General features: G+C 40.7%; 2 pseudogenes; one reads left to right on the top strand and one right to left on the bottom strand.

The window, feature by feature from the left end:
* Positions 1–6039: 6039 nt before the first annotated feature.
* Positions 6040–7091, bottom strand: LOC147439519 (chlorophyll a-b binding protein, chloroplastic-like; annotated as a pseudogene).
* Positions 7092–7511: 420 nt separating this feature from the next.
* LOC147439520 (syntaxin-52-like) lies at positions 7512–8440 on the top strand (annotated as a pseudogene).
* Positions 8441–12163: the final 3723 nt, after the last annotated feature.

A 12163-nucleotide genomic window follows, 5' to 3' on the forward strand; every position in this document is an offset into this window, starting at 1 on the left:
ATAAGGTGTCAACCTACACTCGATTGACTCCTAACTAATTCCTACTAAGGACTCTACCAATTGTCTAAGTCACAGCCTTCATGAGTGCAAGAGAGGAAACTTCCTACAATGCTTTCTAGAGCCGAATACCCATCAAACAATCTCGAAACACCATAGAACTTGAAGGAGACCCTACTAATACCAATAGGTCACTCTCCCTAAGGTCTATGAACCAAAATCCCGACCCAAAACACCCGCCGGTGCAGAAACACGTAGGATGTCTTCGTTTTCGAAATCTGCAGGTCTTCGTTTCCAAAATCTAAAGTACCTAATGTGTAGTTCTACTCAATGTGAACGCGTGGATATGCTGCAATGCAAAATCGAACAACGTATGCTCACTCAAACAACCGATGAAGCTCGTAGAAGGAGTTCGCAAAGCTGAACCGTACGTGCACAATGTTGGTATTGGCGCGTAGCTCTAGTCGGGGGCAACACGCTGCACTTCTCCGCACTCGATTCCGACCACCGCAGCACACGTATCATCAAGACGAAGCTCACTCTCTCTCTCTCTCGTACACAGTACGCTCACTCACAGACATCCCACTTGTTTTTAAAATGACAAAAGGTTTTTCATTAAGGTCAAAAAGTGGTATATATACCTTACAACTTCTCAAACCCTAAAGTTACAAAATCAACCATCTACTCAATCTAACTATCAAAACTGGGATACAATCTGGAAACTTCTGTAAGTCCCAATAATTACAAGGTGAAAAATCGGGTTTTCCTTAATGAATGAATAATTACAAAAATAATAGTCCTCCGAGTAGTTAGATGCCGTGGGGTGTGTCCAGCTTCTAAGAGTTAAAGAGGTGGAGCTATTGACACTTTTTCCATAGTACTTTTTGATGTTAAAGTAAGAATATGTTACCCTTGAGATAAATCATAGGATGAGATAGAAAGCTTATTATTATACTAAAATATGCATATGTACATTATAGGAAATATAATTATGTATCTAAAAGTAGCACGATAGATCTTGTAGCATGCCTTGCCACTATGTACGTGTCAGAGCACAACAACTGGAAATCTATTATTGTTAGTGATATGCTTGACAGTTCACACACATGCGGTGTTGGGAAACAAGCAAACTGGAATACCTCTATAGCGATGTCATCCAAGAGCGTTGAAAAAGCACTACAAGGCACCAAAAGATTGGGAAATTTCTTTGAAACACCACTACTCCAATAGGAGTAGTCCCCTTGGGAATTTACTGGGCGTCCCCCACCCAAGAGACTATGTCACATAGGAGCAAAACCCTGTCAAAGCACGGATTTATAGCACACGCCGACCAATTTATATGAATACAAGGGCCTCCCCTTTCACAATTGAACATCACAAACCCACAACTGCAGCATCAATTCCACATTTCATAGATACATGCCCTCCTTGCAAAGAACTAGTTGTAACAACCTGAAGAGCACAACTCCAATTTGGGCACTTTAAATCTTGAGAGAAATCTTAAAAAATGTATGGCAAAAAATCTGAAGATGGCCAGAATTGAATCTACACGCCGCTACATGCAAAATTGATGCGAACAGAAAGATGTCTTGACACGACTACACGTAGAGTAGGCAAGGCGAGGTTAAAAATTGCAATAGAAACCATCAAGGAGGCACAACGAGCTCAAACCTGAAATTTTCTAGAGTTTTGATGAACCTTTTTAAGTTTGTACATGAGTTTAAGTTATATACAATTCTCCCTTCAAAAAACTCACTCACGGGCCCTTAAAGTAACCCGACAGTTGTCACTAAACTAGTGACTTGCAGTGCATGTACATGTGCTTGCTAAAGCAAGCTAAAAACCCCACCAAAAGAGATACCACATACACTTTTGACATCGGGATTCATGTATATATGTATAAATTTACAAGAATTGGGGTGTCAAAAATGCGCCCAACATAGTTTGCCACACCTTTGATGGCAATACTTGATTTGATGGCAATCCTATAAGACCATAGAGCACAAGGTAGCTTTAAATCCCAAGTCTTCACATTGTTTATTTTTATCTTTGTAAGCATCCATATGAGATTTACATTAAACCTTTCATTCATTCCATTGCATTGCGGATAATATGGAGTAGTAAACCTGCAATGCACATGAAGCTTCTCGCATAGATAATCCACCAACTCTCCCCTAAAACCTGGACCCTTGTCAGAAAGTAACTCCAATGGCATGTCAAATTTGCTGCAAATATCTTTGTATACAAATAAAGAAACATCTTTACCTGTGATGTGCTTAATAGCTTTGGCTTCGGCCCACCACCTAGATAAATAGTCAACACAAGTAATTATGTAACACTTGCCTCTAGTTGTCATAGGTAGAGGACCTATTGAATCAATACCCCGCTTCTCAAACACATCATAAACCACAATGGTGCCTCTAATTTCTAGTTTGAGAACCCTATTTTCCATGCTTTGACACTCTTTACAAGACTTGCACCAATGATGAACATCACGTTCAATGCTTGGCCACACATACCCTTCATGCAAGACTTATTGCAAAGTGATCTTTGAAGCAAAGTGACCACCACAAGAACCCTCATGATTCACCTCTAAAATTTTGTAAATTTCCTCTTTCCAAGGAAATTTTCTCATCACAAGATCAGTCCCCTTCATATATAAGGCATCACCAAGTAGCACATACCTTTTGGCACGGCGTAGAAAGGCATACTTTTTTTACTTCTCCGACTCTGATGGAATCATACTACTTCTAAAAAATCTTCCTCCCTCTCTAAAGATTCCCTTCCCAAACAAAGTGGAGAATTATATTTTATCACATACAATTTTCCAATTGAAGCTTATGTTGTGGCATGTGCTTCTTCATTTTGAGACCTGTCCACATGCCTTAAACTCCAAGCTTCAAAATACTTAAGGAGATTTTTCACTGGAAAACACATATTTTTTAGCCTTGGATTCTTACTTTTCCACACCCCAAGTACTTGCTTAATCACCAAAAGAGCATCACCTCTTACCCTCACACAATGGATGCCAAGCTCAAGGCAAAGGTTGAGTCCTTTCTCCAAAGTAGTATACTCGGCTTCATCGTTGCTTTGTCTTGTAATCTTCAAACTCCTTTTAGTTACCAAAGCACCTTGAGGATCATAGATTACAACACGTCTTGAAGCTTCACCATGTGCTTTCCTGTAAGAGCCATAAAAAAACAATAGATAGGCATTTTCTATGTCAGGAGATTCCATGTGTTGCTTCTTCACCTCGTCCTCCGTAAGAAGAAGAGGGCTTTCCTTATAGGTAAGAAAATCAGCCAATGTAGACCTTGTAGTCTCCGCAACAAGAAAAGAGAATTGGAATTCCTGTAACTCCACAATCAACTTCATGAGCCTCTTTGACAAAGTAGGTCTATTCACCGATTGAGGTAGAAGAGTGTAGCTAGTGAGGAATGTTAATGGTTTAGGGAGAAGATAGTTCCTAAACCTTCTACATGCATAAATCAGACTCACCATGATGAACTCCACCTCAGTATAGTCTCTTTCCACCTCTAGATTCACCTTGCTAGCACAGTAGATAGGCTTCATGTAGTCTGAGTTGTTACCTCTTTGAAGAGGCATATCTCCAATAGCATCCTCACCTACTAATGGATTCATATAAAACTCCTTATCCCAAATAGGAGCTTGCATAGCAGGAAGAGAACCAAGAAGCTCTTTGATGCCTTGAAAAACCTCTTCACATTCATTTTTCCATTGTAGAGGATCCAACCTTGCTACTTGTTGTAGAGGATAAAGAAGTTGAGAGGAAAAGGGAATGAACCTTGACATATACTTCACCTTTTGAATGAAATTACCAAGTTGCTTTGTATCCTTAGGTGATGGGAGGAGCACCAAAGCCTTTACTTTGTCAGGATCTGCTTCAGTCCCATTCTCTGAGATCATATGCCCCAAAAACCTCACTCTTGGTTGAGCAAGATGACACTTGTTTGGGTTCAGTTGACCTCCACTTTCATCATATTTCTTCAATTCCATTCCAAGATTTGCACAATGATCCTTTCTAGATCTATAAACACAAAATCCATCAATAATATCCTTCACAAACTTTCCAAGAAAGGGAGAGAACACCTTATTGACGTGCTTTTGGTACCATGCACAACCATTCATACGACCAAAAGGAAGCACAAGATAACAAAAGCATCCCCATGGTGTGATGTGATCTTCTTTTGATCTTCTAAATAAAAGGTGAGTTGACAATATCCAGAGAATCCATTACATGCACTATACCTCTCATGCCCTACAATAGAATGAAGTATGTCATCTATGAAAGGAAGAGGGTATGGATCCCTCTTCATAGCTGCATTTAGAGGCTTAAAATCAACACATATCCTCCACTTTCCATCCTTCTTGGGTGTGAAAAAAACAGGACTCACCCATTCTACAATACTCATGGGACATATGGAACCTGCTTTGAGAAGCTTGTCTACCTCTTCCTTTAAAGCATTAAGTTGTACTTGTCCCATTCTCCTTAGCTTTTGGCGTACGGGCTCAGCTCCTTACTTGACTGGAATGTTAATTTCCTCTCCATTGAAGCCTCTAATTTTTTCATAAGAAGTGATGAATAATGGGAAAATGTTGTATCATATGTAGGTACTCACCCTTCTCATGACGAGGAATCCCAATCCTCGAGCGAGTATTTCCGAGCGGACAAGCAACTGAGAAAGCATAAGCAATGAAAAAGATTAGATCAAGATCTCAATAGTTACTCTATTGAGTATAGTGTAGCAAAGTAGCCATGTTGCATCTCAAATAGTGTCAAACAAAAGAGCCATACTCTTCCTTTAATGTGTTCACACACATTAAAATAGTCTCAAACAAAAGAGCCATACTCTTCCTTTAATGTGTTCATACACACATTGATACACAGTCATATCTTGTTTCCGTGCCATCTTGCTGAGCACATTCCAAAACTCTATTTGTGCAAACTTATTCTCCATGGTAAATTCACATGTTGCAATTGTCATAAGTTCTTGGACAAAAAGATCAAAAGATGGTAACTCAAATGCCACATGTCCATCATAATGTGTAGGTAGCTCTTGAACTTGAATGATATCCTTTGATTTCTTGAGTGCCATGTGTACGTTGTGAAGGCATTGCATGTAGTATACCAACTACTCTGGAGGGACCATCGGACTATTACTAGTGTGTCCTTCATTCCAATGCCTTGTCTGCTTTCAATAGCAATGCGAACCTTCTAGAATTGACATTGGCCATGATTGAAAAGGAGGGTTTGTTCACCACTAGCAAATTCAGTAGCATTTATCTTCACCTGCTCTCCCATTAGAGTTAATGGATGCAAATTGAATGCATTAGTTATTTCATAATGTTGTATGACAAAAGAGATAGAAAGTTCATAGATGCTATCGTCAAACATAAGAACAATCTTGTGGCCACATTGTCGTCCATAAATGGTAGCAGAGAGGGAGTCACAAAACCTTTTGCTGATTTGAGACAAGTAAGAGAAAACGAATCAAATGGCTGTGTGTGCATGTGTGTGTATGTGTGTGTGTGTGTGTGTGTGTGTGTGTGTGTGTGTGAGAGAGAGAGAGAGAGAGAGAGAGAGAGAAACAGTTGATATTGCAACGTGAGCCCCTCTCCTGAATTGGTTGCTTCCTCTTTGTCGTGGATCTCTCTCTCTCTCTCTCTCTCTCTCTCTCTCTCTCTCTCTCTCTCGCATTCAAGCCAAACTTCATTATCTTTATTAACTGGGAGAGATGAAGAGATCGAATGAGAGGCATTTGGTCAGAGAACAGTGGCAAACTTTTGATGTAAGTAACAACCAGAACAGGCATGTATTGTAATAAAAAATGACTCATACCCTCAAGCTAATGCAATGAAACATGGTACAAGTAAATTGACAAAACAGTAGCAGGCACAGCTTACACGACAAAATAGGACCTTCCAACCAAATAAAAGGTTTTTTAGGAACTTCTCAATTGGCATACAAAGGAAGTGAGTGTCAATATCTGCTCCAAGTGATGGAGGTACAACGATCATTGCTCACTTGGTCAAGAAAGCCGAGAAAACAATGTGGTGACCAGGGTCGGAAAGATGGGTGGTAAGGTTGTCAATGGGGCTAATTCCCGTGTAGATTGATTCGAACCAAGCACCCATAACGGCCAACATAGCGAGTATGTCATTCTTTATCTCCTTAGTCCTAAGCTCCTTGATCTTCTCAAGAGAACCAGAGCCCCAGCTGAGAGGGTCAAACCAGAAGCCACGAGGATATCCAACATCTCTGCCTATTAGCTTGTTATTGGTGAAGATGGGGTCAGTATTCACTGATCCTGGAGTAATGATGTTTGCCCATCTTCGGCCCTTAGCTTAGCCTAAGAATATAAGCTCCACTATGAACATGATAGTCGTAATTGTGAAATACTCGGCCTTTCCAGCTAAGTATGAGGATGGGGTGCTCAAAATTCCTTCTTTGGGATGAATATTTCAGCAACACCCAACATAGCCATAAGAAGATTTAGAAATATTCTCATGTAGGAAAATGGAGTCTTTTTTCAGTGTTTTTCATACCATGCATAACATCATGAGTTTCTGTGAGAGAGACACCACATACCTAGCTAGGTACGATTGGGGGCAGCGGACCACCGGCCCCCCCATTGGGCCGGCGGTCCCTTGCCCCCAATCGTACCTAGCTAGGTATGTGGTGTCTCTCTCACAGAAACTCATGATGTTGAGGTAAGTCACAATGTGAGAATTATTGTGAGAATTTATCTAAAACTTCTTGTGATCCCACCTATAGTCCACTATCTTTGATTACACAAACCACTTGAGAAGCTCGGGCTCGGATCCAAGACCAAGGGGGTCAAATCCAAAGTTCCCACGTAGGCTTCCATCAAGCCTTTCCGAAGGAATGCTGCCAGGGAACCGCAAGGCCTGTCGGTTGTCACTGCCGAAACAGTGAGGGTCCTCTTTGATGGAACAAATGTAGCTTCTACGGGTGCAACACGCAATGCCCGTCCAAACACAAAAGAGCTTCTGCTCATGCTGGATGCTGCCATAGCTATGAGACTGCTAGAGGAGCACATCGTGAACGCCATAGACACAAGCTCGCGGTGATAAATTTCAGCTGTTGTTGCTCTCTATTCTGTTGGGCGCCCACAAGCACAATGACTCTCTCTCTCTCTCTCTCTCTCTCTCTCTCTCTCTCTCTCTCTCTCTCTCTCTCTCTCTCTCTCTCTCTCTCTCTCTCTCTCTCTCTCTCTCTCTCTCTCTCTCTCTCACTCTCTCTCATGTTTTTTTTAAAAAAACTCTCTCAAAGAGTGCGCGCCGACGCGCGCTCTTTGAGAGAGTTTTTTTAAAAAAAACATGAGAGAGAGAGAGAGAGCATATTGTTTTTTCTACTTGACATTGGCGTGATGTGAGGGACTGTGAACGCGTTTTGAAGGTGCCCCCGCCCTTTGTTCCCGCATGAACTTGGGACCGCTCTTCCTTTGCACGTCATTGTAGGGTCATATATGATGGCACAGAATGATTCATGGACCCAAGATTTTGAAGATGCAGTCTGGCTTGCAGAGGATATAGCAGCCTGCATTGCAGAGCACAACTCCGTAGCCCCCATTGGCAGTGGGTCCCGTGCTGCTAACAATTCCCGCCTCGTTTTTTCCACAAGCTAGTAATACATTGCTCTCTCTTTGACCTGCTATAATCACTCAGTCATCTCTTAGTGATATTACATGTTTGTTCTTTTGAAAAATTGTGTTGTGGTTGTCTATGAATCCAAAACTGCCGCACTTACTAATGGATCCCTTAAAGTTGTCCATGTGCTCAATGGCACTCTGATCGTATATGATTGCTTGTTGTGTCTTGACTGCAGACGAAATATCACCATGCTTGGTACCCACCTTGACAGCCTTCAGTCCCTCTTGAGCAATCCTTCCCTCACCAAATCTTTGAATGAAAAGGACTTAAGCAAACAACAAGACAGATTTTTGAGTCTTCATTCTACGATGAATCAGATGTCAAACAGCCTAAATTCCTCCCAAGCTTCTAACAGGATTAATCTATTGGGTCAGGATGGGAGAGGGGAACCTACAGAGAACAATAGAACAATAGGCTTAGATAACTATGGAATTGCTCGGCTTCAATGACAGTCTGACAGATCATGCGGGAGCAAGATGATGACCTTTTGAATCATGAAGAGACAGTGACAAGCACAAAAAACATTGCCTTGGCTGTAAATGAAACGTTGGATTTGCACACAAAGCTTTTGGATAATTTAGATGACGACACAGACAGAACAAATACACAACTGAACGCTATGCAGAGGAGGCTAGGAATACTGGGACAGAAGACAAGCAGTGGGTGTTCAGTGATGTCCCTCATCTTGATGGTTCTTCTAATTGTGATACTAGCCCTTGTCATAATTGTGTTGATCCGATATTTGTGAGGTATGCTAGCCCTCGTCATAATTGTGCTGATCAGGTACTGTGTGAGGTGTCTTTCTGCGAGCAAAGGATTGATGGTGAGGTTTCAGTATGTGGCCCTTTGGAATTCACAAGTTGTTGCTGACTTCTAAAGTGACTGCTGGCAAAAAACAAAAATGGTTTGACAAATAAGTAATGCATGTAATCATCATGTCTCATGATTCTATCAAAGCCGCCTCAACATTGACCATGATCGGTGATTCAAAAGGAAGTTGTAACATAGCGTGTGTGTATGCTATGGGTAATTTCTTGTTTGGAGGACCACCTTTTATCAAGGTTGAACTACTTTTTGCCTTCTATGTAAGCAAAGATTGGTATCTCGTTTGTTAATACTGAATACCCAGCAAGACATGAGACATCTTATTTTGTGATGTTTGTCTTGAATTAGAGTAATGGATTAGTTTTTTCTTTATCTAGAGAGAGAGAGAGAGAGAGAGAGAGAGAGAGTTATTTCATGCACCATGTGGGGTGCCTGGCATTTTCTAAAAATAAGAGGGAGAGGGAGAGTCAACGGGCATTTTTTAAATCGAAAAGGACATGATATTAAGCTGAGACACATTTTTCCCAAACACCTAGGACGATGCCTTTCTAGAAAATTCTAGGTATATAACTCTATAAAGTTTTGTTGTTGTTTTTGTAAATTGATTAAAAAATTCCTATATTGGTCAATTGAGGAAAAACATGGTTTTATTGTAACAAAAGAAGCCTTTCATAATTAGTTATGGTGTTTGTCAATGATGTGTCGTGTAAGAAGGGTGTCCTTGTATGAAGATCACAACCTTGTAGAGTATAGATAGGACAAGATGACATGGAAAAGATGATTGGTGTATAAATGAACTAATGAGGTGCAATAAATTGCTATCAAATTGATGCGTCTAAGATGAGTAAGGATGCACATGCTCTCAAGTATAAAAAATGACAATCAAAAATCAAAGTACTAGACATAGGAGCACTACAAATGACCTTACAAAAAGAAACTTACGATGACTTGAACATTAAGTACAAGGCTAGAGCTCTTATTATTCTATCAATCTTACTTTATCCTCAAACATGTGAAGCCCAAGCGAGCCTAAGAGAGAAGATAATATTTTCAAATATTGTGTTTATTTTCTTAAAAGTAAAATTTGATGTTTTGGAATTTAGGAGGTAGTCTATTCATCGATAACCCTTTTTGTTGTGGTGCATGAATATATAACAAATGATAAATAATCTATTGACGATAAAATTTACTATATCGTGTCCAAACAAATGCTCGGGTTTGTCCTTGCTCGGAAAAAATCGCTCGGTGCATGGTAACACTCTCTCATGACTAGTCAAGTCGCGAGACAACATACCTTGTATCAGCTCCTGTTTGACATTAGGTTGCACTTTGGGCTGCATCAGATCTTCAATTTGCTCATAAGGGACTAGAGATACCCTCATTCTCCATAAGGCCAAGAAATCCTTGTACCCTCATCATGCTCTTCTTCAAGAAACAAGGACAAAACATCTAGATCACTATCGTTGCTATCTTCCACTTCACTTCCATCATCCCCATTGTCTTTTTCTTCACTTCATTACTCTTCTTCATCACTTTTCTCATCATAGTCAACGTCCAAAGATTGCTTGCTATCCATGTCAAACCTCTTCTTATCACCCCTTCTATTGTAGATAGTGATGATACCATGTCCCCAATCCTCTACAGCTCTGGTTGCCTATAACCATGGTCTTCCAAGGATGAGAGGGAAAGCACCAATACCCGCGGGCATAACATGACAACTGACCAACACTTTAACATCAAATACATACACCTACAAGTCCTTTAAAACTCCCAAGCACCTCACCGTTCACGGGTTGGCAATATTTATGAGAAAACCTGAATTCTTCACCATGTTGAGTCCCAACTTTGATACACAAGCTTGAGTAATAACACATACTTGTACACCTCCATCAATATAAGCCTCTCCAATGCACTTACTCTTATGCCATGCATCCATAGGAGGGCATATATCAAGTAGCTCATTCAAAGACAGGACTCTTACTGACCCCCTTGCAGGCTCCTTCTTCATGGGGTTGACTACGTGCTCCCATTGCCTCTTTAACTTAGGACACATCTCCATGATTTGCCCAAAGGTAACATCAGCATTTCTACCCACCAAATCATCCCGTAAACTATAACTTGGTTGTCCTTCTCCGAAAGGAAATTTGGATGCATTGTAATGTTTCTTGGGGTTTTCTCTGCTTCTTCTCTTTACTTGTACCTATTTCAACTTGTTTCCGTCTTTTATGGTTGGGACTTGCATCACTCATGTCATGATCTCGTGTAAACTTCTTACCTACAGGCATGATCATAGCTCCAGAATCATCCTATTTATTCTCCAAACGATTTATTCTTACCACTTTTGTTTTTCTCTTCTCTTTAGTTGTCAAACTGCTTGGCCTTGCTTCCCCCTTTAATCTCAATACCACAATCTTGAGCTCAAGAAAGAAATTTGTGAAGGAAGAAGTAACATGTCACCACCCATTCTCTTTGGCTTGTCACATTGAGGGCTTTTATGACCCCATTCACCACAATTGTAACATTGAAACATATCCCCTCTTCTAGCCATGCCTCTTCCTCTACCACCTGTAAACCCCTCATTGTTTCGATAGCCACATCCATATCCATAGCTTTGACCTCTTCCACCTCCCATCATATGCACACTAAGATTTTTCATAAGACCTACAACATCTTGCATCTCCTTGAAAAAAGCCTATTCACATCATGAGAAGCTTGTTGATCATAACCCAGATCCTTGATTAGGACCCTTGGTTGCTCTACAGCTTTCACTTCAACCTTTGGCTCAACATTGATTCCAAGCTAATGAAGATGCTCTGCTTTCCACTCCTTATTCTTTGCAATTTCAACTGCCTCCTCAAAGGTGCTAGGCTGCTTAAGCTCTACCTTCAAGAGTAGAATACTCCTCAAACTTACCAGAAACCTATCCTTCTTCAACATGGTTGGAGGAATTTCAGCCCCCAAAGATGTACACCACTTTGTTTATAACGCATTGAATGCCTTTACAAAGTCTTCTATGGTCTGGCCTTCAACCTGTACCAAGGCTTTAGTAGATTGCCATACCTTTTCTGGGTCTTCCACCTGTTGAAAGTGTGTAAGAAAAGCATGTCTTACCATTTCATAAGTCATAACTTGAGGAGGTTGGGCTGATTGTAGCTCCTTTTTGTAGCCTTCCAACCATTCCCTAGCATCTCCCTTCAAACAGAAGTAGAAGATTTGTAGTACCAAATTGAGTCTTTCTTGTCAGCAAGAAGGTAAGAAAACTCCATCCTCTCAATGAAAACTTTGGCAGTTTCATTTTATCTCCCACTAAACACCGGAAAACTAAACGCCATGTCTTCCAAAAACAGTAAACTGAAGGTAACTTCTCAGTGCTGGGCACCAAAACACTGTTGGGAAACAAGCAAACTGGAACATCTCTATAGCGATGTCACCCAAGAACGTTGGAAAATCACTACAAGACAAAAAAGCTTTGGGAAAATCCTTTGGAACATCACTAATCCAACAAGAGTAGTCCTCTTAGGAATTTACTGGCCGTCACCCACCCAAGAGACTATGTCACATAGGAGCAAAATCCTGTCAAAGCACGGATTTACAGCACACACCGACCAATGCATATAAATACAAGGGCCTCCCCTTTTGCAATTGA

The sequence above is a fragment of the Adiantum capillus-veneris genome, chromosome 16 (assembly GCF_014529385.1).
Source record: "Adiantum capillus-veneris isolate H3 chromosome 16, ASM1452938v2, whole genome shotgun sequence".
In the NCBI taxonomy this organism is placed as follows: domain Eukaryota; kingdom Viridiplantae; phylum Streptophyta; class Polypodiopsida; order Polypodiales; family Pteridaceae; genus Adiantum; species Adiantum capillus-veneris.